We start from the raw sequence: 15,348 nt of genomic DNA on the forward strand, positions 1-15,348 counted from the left end.
CACCACGACCCTCTGCCTTCTGCAGGCAAGCCAATTCTGAATCCACCTGGCCAAACTTCCCTGGATCCCATGCCTTCTAACTTTCTGAATGAGCCTACCATGTGGAACCTTGTCAAATGCCTTACTAAAATCCATGTTGAGTGATTGTAAATAGTTGAGGCTCCATGCTGATCTCCACTATTTTCAGCTTGCCAACTTGAAAATGGCCTCTTTTTATCCTGATTCCTGTTCTTCTAGGAGTAGCTGTATACGGTCAAAGCTCAAGGTAAATTTGTTTATTGTCAAGGTGTGTATATGTTGCCATATCCTACATTGAAATTCATTTTCTTGCAGATAGTTACAAAAAAAAGAAATGCAATAGAAATTTATGAAAAGCTGTGCATAAACAGACAAAAATTGACAAGCAAGCTATGTGCAAAAAAAGACAAAGTGTGTAAATAAAAAAAAATACTCTGCACATGAGTTGTAATGAGTCCTTCAAAGTGAGTCTGTAGTTCAAAGTAGTAGTGATTGAAGTTATCCATGTCGGCTCAAGAGCCTGAATAGAGGGTAATATTACTGTTCCCGAACCTTTGCTATGATGGACTTGGCTGTATCCACCAATTTCTGTTGCCTTTTCTGTACCTGGGCATTGGCTTTTCCATTCTAGGTCACGATGCAGCTGGTCAGGATACTTTCCATCGTGCATCTGCAGAAGTTTGTCAAAGGTTTTAGTGACATGCCAAATTAATGCAAATTTCTAAAAAGCAGAGCTGCTGTTGTTTCTTCTTTGTGATGACACTTACATGCTGCTCCCAAGACAGATCCTCTGATGTGTGACCTCCAAGGAATTTAAAGCTAATGACCTCTGTTCCCCTAATAAGGACTGGCTCATGGAATTTCATTTTCTATCTCCCATAGTCAATAATTGGCTCATTGATTTTGCTGACAAGGAGTGAGAGGTTGTTGTTGTGGCACCACTCAATCAGATTTTCAGTCTCCTTCCTGTATGTTGATTCATCACCACCTTTGATTCCGCAACAACAGTGGTGCCGTCAGCAAACTTGAATGTGGCATTGGAGCTGTACTTGGCCTCATAGTTATAAGTAGAGTAGAGTAGGAGGCTAAGCACACAGCCTTGTGGTGCACATGTGCTGATGGTAATGATGTAGTGTGGTGACCAGACTGCATGCAAGACTCCCAAGTGTGGTCTCACCAATGTTTTGTGCAGATGTAACATGGCATTCTAACTCTTTGTACTCAGTGGCTTGGCTGATTAAGACAAGAATACCATACATAAACTCAGTGGGCACTTTATTAGGTGCAGGAGTGGAACCCATACGGTTTTTCTGTCGTAGCCCATATACTTCAAGGTTCAATGTGTTATGCATTCAGAGATGCTCTTCTGCACATCACTGTAGTAATGCGTGGCAGGAACCTAACCCTTTCCTCCAGTAACCTTAAAACAATGTCCTCTTGTATTTGCCATTTTATCACTGGAAAAAGGTGCTGGCTGTTCACTCAGTTTCTTATAACTTAGTGCACCTCTATGAAGTCACGTCTTATCTTCCTATGCTTCAAAGAGAAAAGTCTTAGCTTGACAACCTTTCCTCATAAGACATGCTCTCTAATCCGAACAGCAACCTGGTAAAACTCCTCTGCACCCTCTCTAAAGCTTCCATATTTTTCCGATAAAGAAGCAACCAGAAGTCAACATAATACATATTTGAAATGTGGTTTGACCAGAGTTTTATAGAGTTGCAACATTATCTCACGGCTCTTGAATTCAATCCCCCAACAAATGAAGACCAACACACCACCCTATCAACTTGTGCTCTACCTTTGAGGTATCTGTGGGCATGGACCTAAAGAAACTTCTGTTCCTCCACACTGCTAAGAATCGTGCTTTTAATGCTATACTCTGACTTCAAGTTCGACCTTCCAAAATGTATCACTTCAGTTTTCTGATTGCACTCTGACATTCCCCAGACCATTTCTGCATCCTTTCAATGTCCCGTTGTAACCTACAACTACCTTCTACACTATCTGCAACACCACTAACCTTCATATCTTCTCCAAATGTACAAACCCATCCTTCCACTTCATCAGCCAAGTAAGTTATAAAATTCACAAAAGCAGAGGTTCCAGAGCAGAAGTCCCTGCTGAACACCACTGGTCACCGACCTCCAGGCAGAATATGTTCCATTTACTACCACACGCTGCCTTCTGTTGTCTTTTCTTTTACAAAGTTGGCAATTTTAAATTTGGAGTAATTGGGGAACTGCTTGTGAAGGTCAATGAGCATAATGCTGGGGGATGATTGGGGCAAAATAAAGGTCACATAGTTCTTAAGATGGTAGATTAATTTTATATGAGTGAAGTTTTTTTACAGTGAGAATTATTGGAATCTATTCAAAAGATTCTCAAGGTTGTTTGTCATTTTATTTTATCAAATGATTTAGACAGCAAATTATACATTTAAGTATTGCCGTATAGAATGACGTCAAATGAACACACAAAGCTCCTTTCTATTAATAGACCACTCACATAAACATAATAGCTTCAGACACGTTCAAAATCCTCCTCTAGACCTTACAAGATTTACCAAACATTGCAAATGAACCAGTGGGAGAAAACATAACCTTGAATGGAAGCGAAAGTAATGTGTAGCTCCTAAGTTTAATATTAAACTGAATAAAATAGACCTTGATTTTACTGGACCTGGTAAGTTTTGAGATTAAAAGACTTTTGCAAACATCCCGGACTGGCTGAGGTCTACAGGCTGTTTCTGGCTGCAAGTTTCACTGAAATAAAGCTCCTTGTGCTGAGAGCCTGTAGCAGATATGGGATCTGCAAGCCCATTCATTTGAATAATGATTGTGTGTCATGTGGAAGATAAAGGAAAATGAGTAATATGCCTTTAAACATCTGTGCTTTGTTTTAATATTAATAATTTAAAAGCATTTTACAGGTTTTGATTTATTTTCTTAATAGTGCAAGAACTTTCAATTATTTATTTCAATTTTAAGCAATCTGAAATGTTTTTGAATGTTAGAAACATTGTAGAACCTTAATAGTCAGACTGCCACCTACAGTGGGTGGGGTCTCCATTAGCTGTCAAGGTTTGCAGAGAAGATTTAGGGGTGGGGTGTGTTCAGTCCTGTCCATGTCACTTAATGGCATTGTTTGCGACCCTGCCATTGTGTAAACTTATTGTTGTCCACAGTGGTTAACTTAGTGTTTCACATTCTGGAGACATGAGTTCAAATCGCACCTCAGTGATATTTTTGATTCCCTACCAAGGGGCTACTGTGAGTCTCCACGTCTTCTCTACCATAAGATACAGTAAGATTGCGACTGATCTTTTACCGAAGAAGCCATTTTCCAGTACTAGCTAAATATCCCCTTACTTTCCTTAATACATTGAAATCTATCAAAGTCCACCTTGAATATACTTGATGCCTGAGCCTCCACAGTCCTCTTGAGTAAGTGTGCCATTCATCAGCTCAAGAATACTTTTCTCATCAAAGCCAAAATCAAAGTTGAGCTTATTGTCATATGCACAAGTACTATACAGGTATGTTCAGGTGGAACGAAAAACTTAGTTACAGCAGCATCACAGGCAGGTGACATCAGATAAGCAGCATTCACAATAAAAACATAAATGATATACTATTTTTACAAGAAAGAACACAATTAGAACAAACAAATCCATTGTAATGCAAAATGATCAAAATGGTCATAGAGTTCCTATTCCAAGGTTGTGCAGGTTGGTTCAAGAATTGAACGGCTGAGGGGAAGTAGCTGTACTTGAAGCTGGTGGTTTGGGTACCTCTTGCCTCTTGCCCAATTGTAGCTGTAAGAAGATGGGATAGCCTAGTTGGTGGAGACCTTTGAAGATGGATGTTGCTTTCTTGAGGAAATGCCCCAAGTAGATACAGCCGATGGTGGGAAAGGATGTACGTGTGATGTATTGGGAAGAGTCTTCTACTCCCTGACATTCCTGTACATTTAAATTGCTGTACCAGACCGGCCCTGAATGGTTTTCTTATTTTGAGACTGTGACTGCAACATCTGGGCAGACTAAGCCAGAGGAATCATCCTTATCACATCAATTTTCTCAAGTCATGTAAGAATTATGTTTCAACAAGAATGTTGCCTGTATTTCCAAACTCAAAACAATAGACATAGCAACACACCTCAAAGTTGCTGGTGAACGCAGCAGGCCAGGCAGCATCTCTAGGAAGAGGTACAGTCGACGTTTCAGGCCGAGACCCTTCGTCAGGACTAACTGAAGGAAGAGTGAGTAAGGGATTTGAAAGTTGGAGGGGGAGGGGAAGATCGAGATCCAAAATGATAGGAGAAGCCAGGAGGGGGAGGGATGGAGCCAAGAGCTGGACAGGTGATTGGCAAAAGGGATATGAGAGGATCATGGGACAGGAGGCCCAGGGAGAAGGAAAAGGGAGAGGGGGGGAAAATCCCAGAGGATGGGCAAGGGGTATATTCAGAGGGACAGAGGGAGAAAAAGGAGAGTGAGAGAAGGAATGTGTGTATAAAAATAAATAACAGATGGGGTACAAGGGGGAGATGGGGCATTAGCGGAAGTTAGAGAAGTGGATGTTCATGCCATCAGGTTGGAGGCTACCCAGACGGAATATAAGGTGTTGTTCCTCCAACCTGAGTGTGGCTTCATCTTTACAGTAGAGGAGGCCGTGGATAGAAATGTCAGAATGGGAATGGGATGTGGAATTAAAATGTGTGGCCACTGGGAGATCCTGCTTTCTCTGGCGGACAGAGCGTAGGTGTTCAGCAAAGCGGTCTCCCAGTCTGCGTCGGGTCTCGCCAATATATAAAAGGCCACATCGGGAGCACTGGACGCAGTATATCACCCCAGCCGATTTACAAGTGAAGTGTCGCCTCACCTGGAAGGACTGTTTGGGGCCCTGAATGGTGGTAAGGGAGGAAGTGTAAGGGCATGTGTAGCACTTGTTCCGCTTACACGGATAAGTGCCAGGAGGGAGGAGATCAGTGGGGAGGGATGGAGGGGATGAATGGACAAGGAAGTCGCGTAGGGAGCGATCCCTGCGGAAAGCGGGGGGGGGGGAGGGAAAGATGTGCTTAGTGGTGGGATCCCGTTGGAGGTGGTGGAAGTTATGGAGAATAATATGTTGGACTCGGAGGCTGGTGGGGTGGTAGGTGAGGACCAGGGGAACCCTATTCCTAGTGGGGTGGCGGGAGGATGGAGTGAGAGCAGATGTACGTGAAATGGGGGAGATGCGTTTAAGAGCAGAGTTGATAGTGGAGGAAGGGAAGCCCCTTTCTTTAAAAAAGGAGGACATCTCCCTCGTCCTAGAATGAAAAGCCTCATCCTGAGAGCAGATGCGGCGGAGACGGAGGAATTGCGAGAAGGTTTGGCGTTTTTGCAAGAGACAGGGTGAGAAGAGGAATAGTCCAGATAGCTGTGAGAGTCAGTAGGCTTATAGTAGACATCAGTGGATAAGCTGTCTCCAGAGACAGAGACAGAAAGATCTAGAAAGGGGAGGGAGGTGTCGGAAATGGACCAGGTAAACTTGAGGGCAGGGTGAAAGTTGGAGGCAAAGTTAATAAAGTCAACGAGCTCTGCATGTGTGCAGGAAGCAGCACCAATGCAGTCATCGATGTAGCGAAGGAAAGGTGGGGGACAGATACCAGAATAGGCACGGAACATAGATTGTTCCACAAAGCCAACAAAAAGGCAGGCATAGCTAGGACCCATACGGGTGATATACATAGACATAGTCTGTTTAATCTCCACACGTATAACCTGCCATCTCAGGAATCAATCTGGTGAATCTTCACTGTACACTCTCTATCGAAAATACACTCAATGGCCTAATGCTGCCTTAGCACATCCACTTCAAGGTTTGATGTGCTGTGCATTCAGTTATGCTGTTTTGCATACCACTGTTGTGACCCAAGATTATTTGAGTTACTGTCACCTTCCTGTCAGCTTGAACGCCATGACCAAGTGGTTAGGGCATCCGTCTAGTGATTTGAAGGTCGCTAGTTCGAGCCTTGGCTGAGGCAGTGTGTGTGCATTTGACCAAGGCATTTAACCACACATTGCTCTGCAATGACACCGGTGCCAAGCCGTATGGGTCCTAATGCCCTTCCCTTGGACAACATCGGTGGCATGGAAAGAGGAGATTTGCAACATGGGCAACTGCTGGTCTTCCATACAACCAGGCCTGTGCCCTGGAAACCTTCCAAGGTGCAAATCCACGGTCTCATGAGACTAATGGATGCATATATATATATATATATATACACACACACACACATATGGATTTTAGTAAGGTGTTTAACAAGGTTCTCCATGTTAGGTTCATGGAGGCATGAGATTCAGGGAAATATGTCTGTGTGGATTCAGAATTGGCTTGCCCGCAGAAGGAAGTAGATGGTAGTGGATGGAGAATATTCTGCCTGGAGTACGGTAACCAGTGGTGTTCCACAGGGATCTGTTCTGGGATGTCTGCTCTTTGTGATTGTTATAAATAACTTGGATGAGTAAGAGGAGGGATGGGTTGGTCAGTTTGCAGATGACATGAAAGTTGGTGGTGTTGTGGATAGTGTAGAAGGTTGTCATAGGTTACAACAGGACATTGAAAGGATGCAGGAATGGGCTGAGAAGTGGCAGATTGAGTGCAATTGGAAAACTGAAGTGATACACTTTGGAATGCCGAACTTGAAGTCAGAGTACAGGTTAAATAACCGAAATCTTAGCAGTGTGGAGGAGCAGAGGTGCATAGATCCCTCAACATTGCTTAATTGGGGGATTGAATTCAAGAACCGTGAGGTAAATTTGCAACTCTATTAACCTCTGGTTAGACCACATTTCGAATACATATTGTGTTCAGTTATGGTCACATCATTATAGGAAAGATGTGGAAGCTTTAGAGAGAGTGCAGAGGAGATTTACCAGGTTGCTGCATGGATTAGAGAGCATGTCTTATGAGGAAAGTTTGTCAAGCTATGGCTTTTCTCTTTAAAGTGAAAGAGGATGAGAGGTGACTTGATAGAGATGTACAAGATCATAGAGGCATAGATAGAGAGGATATCCAGTACCTTTTTCCCCAGAGTGGCAGTGGCTAATACGAGAGGACATAACTTTAAGTATAGCAGGATATCAGAGGCAGGCTTTTTTTTTTACACAGAGTGGTAAGTGCATGAAACACGCTGCCAGGGATGGTGGTAGAGGCAGGTGCATTAGGGAGATTGTAGAGACTCTTGGATTGACACATGGATGAAAGAAAAATGTGGGGCTATTTGGGAGGAAAGCGCTGGATTTATCTTGGAATAGGTTAAAAAGTTGGCAGAATGATGTGGACTGAAGGGCCTGTGCTGTGTTCTATGTTCTCATCCACTTTGCTGGTTAATTGTCTTAACCACTGATTTGAGTTTTGGCCTTGGATATACTGATTGACTGAGCATCCATAGTTCCGATCAACATAAAGAAATTTCTAATCATTATATTCCTAAATAACTGACTTGCTGTCCTGACTCTGTTTTTCATGTTTTAGATTATCTAGCCTGAGGGACTGCCACTCCTTCTCAGAATCTTCTATTTCAAGACATAATCCTCCTTTTGAAGGTTGGCCTAAAATAAACAAGCTTTCACTTTCTTTGACTTACCTTTAAACCTGCCCCATAACTGATTGTTGCAATTTGTCAGGTATGTATATGTAATAAATAAAAACATCTTTCTGTTTTTGCTTATCTCTACCACTTTTCGATCAATATTTTTTAAAAATCATCCAATCTGCATATCAACTGGAAATGGCAATTTAGCTTTTGTTTTGGAAAAATCTGTCAATATCTTTGTGCTTTTGTCTTTCAGCAATGTCTGTGAAAAGATATTTTTGGATCAGTGAGCATTTAATGGTACTCAGTGAGCATGAAGAGTACATGAAACATTTAGATGTGTATTCCTTCTGGAGCTTGGCATAGAATTTATTACGATGCTCCAGCTTTGGCTTAATTTTGTCCATATACTAAAGGAAAATAGCATTTAAGTTTTGTTCAAAGGTAGACTTTCAGCAAAACTTGAGACACTCTAATTTTGAGGTAAATATGAACCTGATTTTATTATTCTCTGAGCACCAAGAATTTGAGTGCTGTAAATTGTTATTGATTGGATTAATAAAATAGCACCCATGGGTGCACCATTTTCTTTTCTAATGCATCAGACTTAGCAATGTGTTAGGACGATATTCCAGAAGAGAATGAAAGCTGTGGAGTTGTCAAGGATGAGATAGTTTGCCTATTTTATGGACCATTTGGCTCTAGTTCTGAATTGCAGGACATTGTTAGACTATGTTGCTTCACTTTTCTACAGGATAATATTGGATTTTCAATTTATGAGAAATAGAAATCCTGAAGCATTGAAATTTATTGTTAACTTCACAAAATATATTGTGGCAGTTGCTGAGCTGTTATTTTATCTTAATATGTAAAATTAATTTTAAAGTTGATTAATTTTTTTTCTATAAGTGAAAATCTCAAAGTAGGGGTTGAGATCAGTTCTAGTTCTTTGGACATGGTTAATAACCATCAAGTAAATATATTAATTTGCTTATTTTTAGTTCCCAGAGGAACTAGTGCTTAAAACTCAGTGCAGCACTTAGGCCATTTAGCTCAAAGCTATGGATCAGATTTGTAGTATATGATGACTTAATTGAATCCAGTTGGGAGCTATGATCAGAAAGATGTCAGGCATATTCTTGCTCTCCTTTCTCATTCAATTGCTATGCCACAAAGCTCTTAATGTCAATTATTGGACATGAATAGAGAAATTGTTAACGTGATCAAAATTGAGACTTGTTCAATATAGGAACACTTTTTTGAACTGCAGCTGTAAAACAACATCTGTGTCTTTTTTTAAACAAATCATTCTCAAAATGTCGATGTTGATGGCAAGACTAATATTTATTGCCCTTCTTTAATTGCTCTCGTGTGGGCCTCTACAGCCACAACAGATGCTGCTCTACCAACACAGACTGAAGCAAGACTTTCCAGGTGCAGATCCATGGTCTCACGAGACTAACGGATGCCACCACAGAATTGCTTTTGAACACTTGAGTCTGTTTGGGTAAGAATGACAGATTTCTTAAAGGACCTTTAGTGAACCGAATAGTTTGATAGTTTTCTGCTCACAGTTGCTAGCTCCAGCTTTTGATTTTCCAGCTGCTGCAATCGGATGTTTTTACCAAGTCTGTGGATTGATGAGCTTATTGAAGGATATGGGGATCAGTGTTGGAGAAGTTGAGGTACACATTAACCATGATCAAATGAATTGGTGCAAAATAACTTGGAGCTGAATTACAAATAAATGTGTTAATATCTGGTTGAAAGTACAACTGTTTTGGTCAGAGGTGAGAACGTAGAATAATGTAGCATGGAAACAGGCCTTTCAGCCCAACTTGGCCATGTTGACCAAGATACCCATCTGATCTAGTCCTATTTTTCCATATATAACCCATATTCTTCTAAATCCTCCTGATCCATGTACCTGTCCAAATGTATTTTAAATGTTGTTATACGTTCGCCTGAACACGATGGTGTTTACTACTGGTAGCCTTTAGAGTGTGAAGAAAGCCAACCATATAGCACGTGAAACCAGAGTGACTTTTGACAAATTTCCAGTGTGTTTCTGGAACAATATTGAATAAGATTTTGGTTTATTCAGTCCAGGAAGGCAAACAGTGGCACAGGGGATGGGGATAGGAGAAGTTGGTAGAAATAGATATCTGAATCAATTTATGTAATTTCATACATCGTCCTGAATATCAACGAAAGATCTGTGCAAGGGTTCCAAGCTACTCCGTTGTTCATAGTATCAGCATTTCTATATGGTCATTAATTGTTCATCTGCTAGATGTTCAGTGTTGAACCATTACAGATGATAAGGTATCAGGATTGACTTGATGACTTCTTGCTCTCACGCAGAACTAGAAAATTTCATTATCTTTGTCAGTGTCCACAGGACATACACATTCAACACCAGTACCTTCTGAAGAGTTCTTCCCTTTTTCATAACTCTGGCTTTTCCCAGCACTTCTTAACCATGTTGTTCGTATTTCCTGTATTTCTGCCTTTACTTTTTCCACTGCTCCAGAGTAAGGATGGAGTTCTCCTTGCCTTCTCACCCCACTGATCTCCATTTTGAATTGATTGAGTTCCCATAGTTTCCACCACCTTCAACAGGATTCCATCACTGGACACATCTCCTCTTCCTCTTCCCTCTTAACATTCAGCAAAGACTGTTCCCTCTTCACCTCTTTGGTTTGTGTTTTCATCTCAACAAGCCACTTTGCTTCTCATTCAATGTGCCTTTTCCCTCTTCCTTTACCATAATTCCACAACCCAAGCAATTTTCCAGCTTAAGCGGGAAATCAGTTGCATTTCTAATTTATGGTACTGCATTCAACACTTATGAGCTAGTCTCCTGTACATTGAAGAAACCAAACACAGATTGAAGGACCACTTTGCAGAACATTTCCATTTCCATTCACTAAGGACAGCCTTGCACTTGTAGTCACCTGCCACTTTGATTGTCCAGCTGCTCTGAACTCTGTCTTTAACCCCCTACATTGCTCCAATGATGTCCAATGTAAACTTGAGGAATGGCACTTCATCTTTTCTGTTGGCATGTTCTCAGGTTTGGAGCCTTCTGATGAATTTAACAATTCTGAATACCACCCCTTTTCATTGGATGTGGCTGTGCTTTTATTTCAATGCATTTTCCTTTTCTTTTTCTGAATCTAATTGCTTTTTTTTAAGTTATTGTTACTTTGACAAATTTGGCCTATTCTCTGTTTTCCCTTTTTTCATCCCACCCTGTATAGGTACGGGGGGTGATTGATAAGTTCATGGCCTAAGGTAAAAGGAATCAATTTTAGAAAACCAAGCACATTTATTTTCAACATAGTCCCCTCCTACATGTACACACTTAGTCCAGCGGTCATGGAGCATACGGATCCCTTCTTTGTAGAAGTGGTCCACAGCAGGGGTGATTGATAAGTTCGTGGCCTAAGGTAGACAAAGATGAGTTATTAACTTCAAACTTTCTGCATTTTCACTCAAAGAGTTGAACTGCACGTGCATGTAACAAGAGCGTCTTGGACCTCCAGGTGGTTCACAGCAGGGGTGATTGATAAGTTCGTAGCCTACGGTAGAAGGAATTGAGTTATACAGCTCTCGTTACGTGCACGTGCAGTTCAACTCTTTGAGTGAAAATGCAGAAAGTTTGAAGTTAATAACTCATCTCCTTCTACCTTAGGCCACAAACTTATCAATCACTTCTCTTAAGTGTATGGGTAAGATGTGTGGGTATGAAAATTGGCACGGCAGGGAAATGGTTATCAATTAGGAATTCGTGGACCTGTTACGTTGTTGGGCAGATTGACCCTTGATACTAGATAAGGGGAGAACAATATGTGACTCTGGTCTACTGGATAACATGCTTGAGAGAAAGCTAAAAGTGCTGATTTGTGTGAAAGTAATTAATCACTTTGTCTCTAAAGAATGTTTTTTTTTCATTGTTTGGTTGTAAGATTAATAGGATGCATTGTTCCTGAGGGGGCAAAGGCCGGTTGTTACAGTTAACCCACCTGTGGTACTTGTAGGTATGGAGGATGTATGATGGCTTAATACGTGGCCAGGACTTGGACTGGCCCAAGTTAGGGTCGTGTCAGCGTCGGATTGGAAGCCTCGCCCCTCCTAGCTGAACTGGGAGGTGGCGATAGTGCTATAAAAGTGGGAAAGTTCTTTCTTGGGCAGACCACTCGCCTGGGTCCCACCTTCAGGCTGAGCAGCTGAACCGGCACCAAGGACCTCCACCCTAGCCAGTCCACAGTTGATTGCCTGCCTCAGGGACCACGTAGACGTTGCTAAGTATACTCGGAGGTGTAGACTACTAGGGGTTGCTTAAGTTAGCTCTACCTATTAGTGGTGTAAGTAGTGTACAATATAAAGCATTTCTCGAAACACTCCATTTTCTTCTCTGTATTAACAATAAAGTGAGTCTCGGAGGAACTACTGAGCCTGGGTCCATTTGTTCAAGCAAAACTAAATAGTTGCAGCATCCACCCATCACGGTTATTCTTATTGTGTATCAGTTTTGTGGAACACAACCCTACCTGCAAAGTTTAAAATATGCTTGTCTTGTTCTTTTTTTTTTGTCCCGTCTTTGACCTGAAGAATTAAATCTTGTTTTTCTCCCCATTGATGCTGCTTGACCTCCAGTGTACTTTCCAGCATTTTGTTTTGATAGAATAGTGGGTGTTGTTGACAGAATTCATTATAATTTCCTAACTTTATTCAATGGACTTTGCAAGAAAATATGTGCAATTGGATGAGAATTAGCGCTACAGATGAAGAGTGTGGCTAAGCAGAGCTCAAATGGCATCCATAAATTTGCGCCAATACAACTATTGTTGGCAGAATTTCAGATGGCGACGAGAGGGTGTACGAGAGTGAGATCGGCTAGTTGAGTGGTATCACAGCAACAACCTTGCACTCAGTGTCAGTAATACCAAAGAACTGATTGTGGACTTCAAAAAGGGTAAGACGAGTGAACACACAACAGTCCTCAGAGGGGTCAGAAGTGAGAAGAGTAAGCAGTTTCAAGTTCCAGGGTGTCAATATCTTGGGATCTGTCCTGAGCCCAACATATTGAGACAACTACAAAAAAGGTACGACAGTGGCTATATTTCATTAGAAGTTTGAGTATATCACCAAAAGCACTCGCAAATTTCTACAGATGGACCTTGGGGAGGATTCTAACTGGCTGCATCACAGTCTGGTATGGTGGGGGGGGGGGGGGCAACACTGCACAGGATCGAAATAGCTACAGAGAGCTATAAACAAAGTCCAGCCACAAATTCTCAATTGGATTGAGGTCTGGACTCTGACTTAGCCACTCCAGGAAATCAACTTTGTTGTTTTTAAGCCATTCCTGTGTAGCTTTAGCTTTATGCTTGGGGTCATTGTCTTGCTGGTAAACAAATCTTCTCCCAAGTCACAGTACTCTTGCAAACTGCATCAGGTTTTCCTCCAGGATTTCCCTGTATTTTGCTGCATTTATTTTACCCTCTACCTTCACAAGCCTTCCAGGGCCTGGTGCAGTGAAGTACCCCACAGCATGATGCAGCCACTGCCATACTTCACGTAGGGATGGTGTGTTTTTGATGGTGTGCGGTGTTAGGCTTACACCAAACATAGCGTTTAGTCTGATGACTAGAATGCTCAATTTTGGTTTCATCAGACCATAGAACTTACTTCCAGCTGACTCTAGAGTCTCCCACATTCCTTCTGACAAACTTTAACCAAGATTTCATGTGAGTTTTTTGCATCAGTGGCTTTCTCTTTGCCACTCTCCCATAAAGCTGTGACCGGTAAGCACCCGGGCAACAGTTGTTGTATTCGCAGTCTCTCCCATTTCAGCCACTGAAGCTTGTAACTCCTCCAGAGTTGTCATAGGTCTCTTGATAGCCTCCCTCACTATTCCCCCTTCTTGTATGTTCACTCATATTTTGAGGACTACCTACTTTAGGCAGGTTTACAGCTGTGCCATATTCTTTCCATTTCTTGATGATTGACTTGACTATACTCCAAATGATATTCAGTGACTTTTCTTTTATGCATCTCCTGACTTGTGCTTTTCAGTAACCTTTTCGTGGAGTTGCTTGGAGTGTTCTTTTGTCTTCATGGTGCAGTTTTTGCCAGGATACTGACTTACCAGCAGTTTGACCTTCTGGATACAGGTGTACTTTTACTACAGTTAATTGAAACACCTTGACTGCACACAGGTCTTCAAAATCAGATCTCCATTTAACTAGTTATGTGACTTCTAAAACCATTTGGCTGCATCAGTGATGATTTGCTGTGTCATATTAAAGGGAGGGTAAATTCTTATGCAATCAACTATATTGTGTTTCATATTTGTAATTAATTCAGATCACTTTGTAGGGATCTGTTTTCACTTTGACACAAAAAAGTTTTTTTTCTGTTGATATGTGTTAAAAGAGACAAATTAAATCCACTGTGATATAATGTTGTGAAACAATAAACCATGGAAACTTCCAAGGGTGATGAATATTTTTTATAGGCACTGTATATTGCGTGTTCAGCCGATGGCGTTAGTCTAGGGGAAGATGGTCTCTGCCTCCGCCATACTTGAGAAATCTTGTTTGTGTGGATGCTGCATGATGTTTTCCCATTGCAAATCAGTACCACAAAATAACTGACAGTACACCATATGCAATTAAATGATTAAACTTTATAATTCTTAATTCGACTATAGGGTTAGTAAAGAAAACAAAAAGAAAAGGGCCCATTTTGATGAAGCAGTCTAATGCGCATGTTGAAGCTCATGGTTTTCCCGTTCGTTCTCCATCGATTTCCCCAGGCGTTGTTGACTCCCGACCCCATTCCAAGTCCACTCCGTCCTGTAGTCTGTGACCTCTCCGTTCTGGCATCTTCTCTCTCTCCATTTCCTGCTGAACAAAAGCCCGCAAATACCTCACTCTCTGGCACACAAGAAAGAAAAACCTCCCCTCAGTGGATGCCACACATTCCAAAGCCTCCATTATCTCTAGTCATAACCCAAACACTGCTGCTACAGAGAAATCATTATATTAGCAGTGAAACCTTTCCCAGGGTGTTACATGCGTATGTATATAATATGTATAATAAATATATATAAAATCTACACATTTACTATATATAGTGCTTATAAAAATATTCATATCTATATCTCATGTAAATTCATGTTTTTTCACTATTATGATGTATTGCATTGTACTGCTGCCACAAAGACAACAAATTTCACAATGTATTTTGGTGATATTAAACCTGATTCTGATTCCATACCAGACAGAATAGGTGCAGATACAATCTATGTAATATTGGAAATGAGGGAATAGCTTAATCAGAAATAAATGTGTTTCTTAACAGTTGAGTAGTACTAAGCTGCTTGTACCTCAATCACCTTAGGATATTGATACGTTGTTGCTGTGATTATTTGCTTAGTGCTAATAAGCTTGAATTCAATTAGCTTCAAAAAAATCTCTGCATTCTATGGAAATTGAGCTTGTTCAGCTTGCAGTTTTAAAAATGCAACTTTTCTTCCCATGCATTCATATGGATATCATGAATGAATTCTCTCTTAAGCTGCTCTACAGTATAGCTATTTTCAGATGGCATTTCGCCACAGAAGGCACTGCAGTTTGCCAAGGTGCTGATTGCTTACTGAGAAAGCAAACGCTATGCCCTGTGGCAAACACCTGCCCATTAGATTGTTCCAACAGAAGGGATTGGGAATCTACAGAT

At 41.2% G+C, this 15,348-nt stretch overlaps 1 protein-coding gene across 1 annotated transcript in view; it reads left to right on the top strand.

Annotated features, from left to right (window-relative positions):
* Positions 1-15,348, top strand: part of raraa (retinoic acid receptor, alpha a) — an 866,000-nt gene that overhangs the window by 47,928 nt on the left and 802,724 nt on the right. The window lies entirely within an intron of this gene.

The sequence above is a fragment of the Mobula birostris genome, chromosome X (genome assembly GCF_030028105.1).
Source record: "Mobula birostris isolate sMobBir1 chromosome X, sMobBir1.hap1, whole genome shotgun sequence".
Lineage (NCBI taxonomy): Eukaryota > Metazoa > Chordata > Chondrichthyes > Myliobatiformes > Myliobatidae > Mobula > Mobula birostris.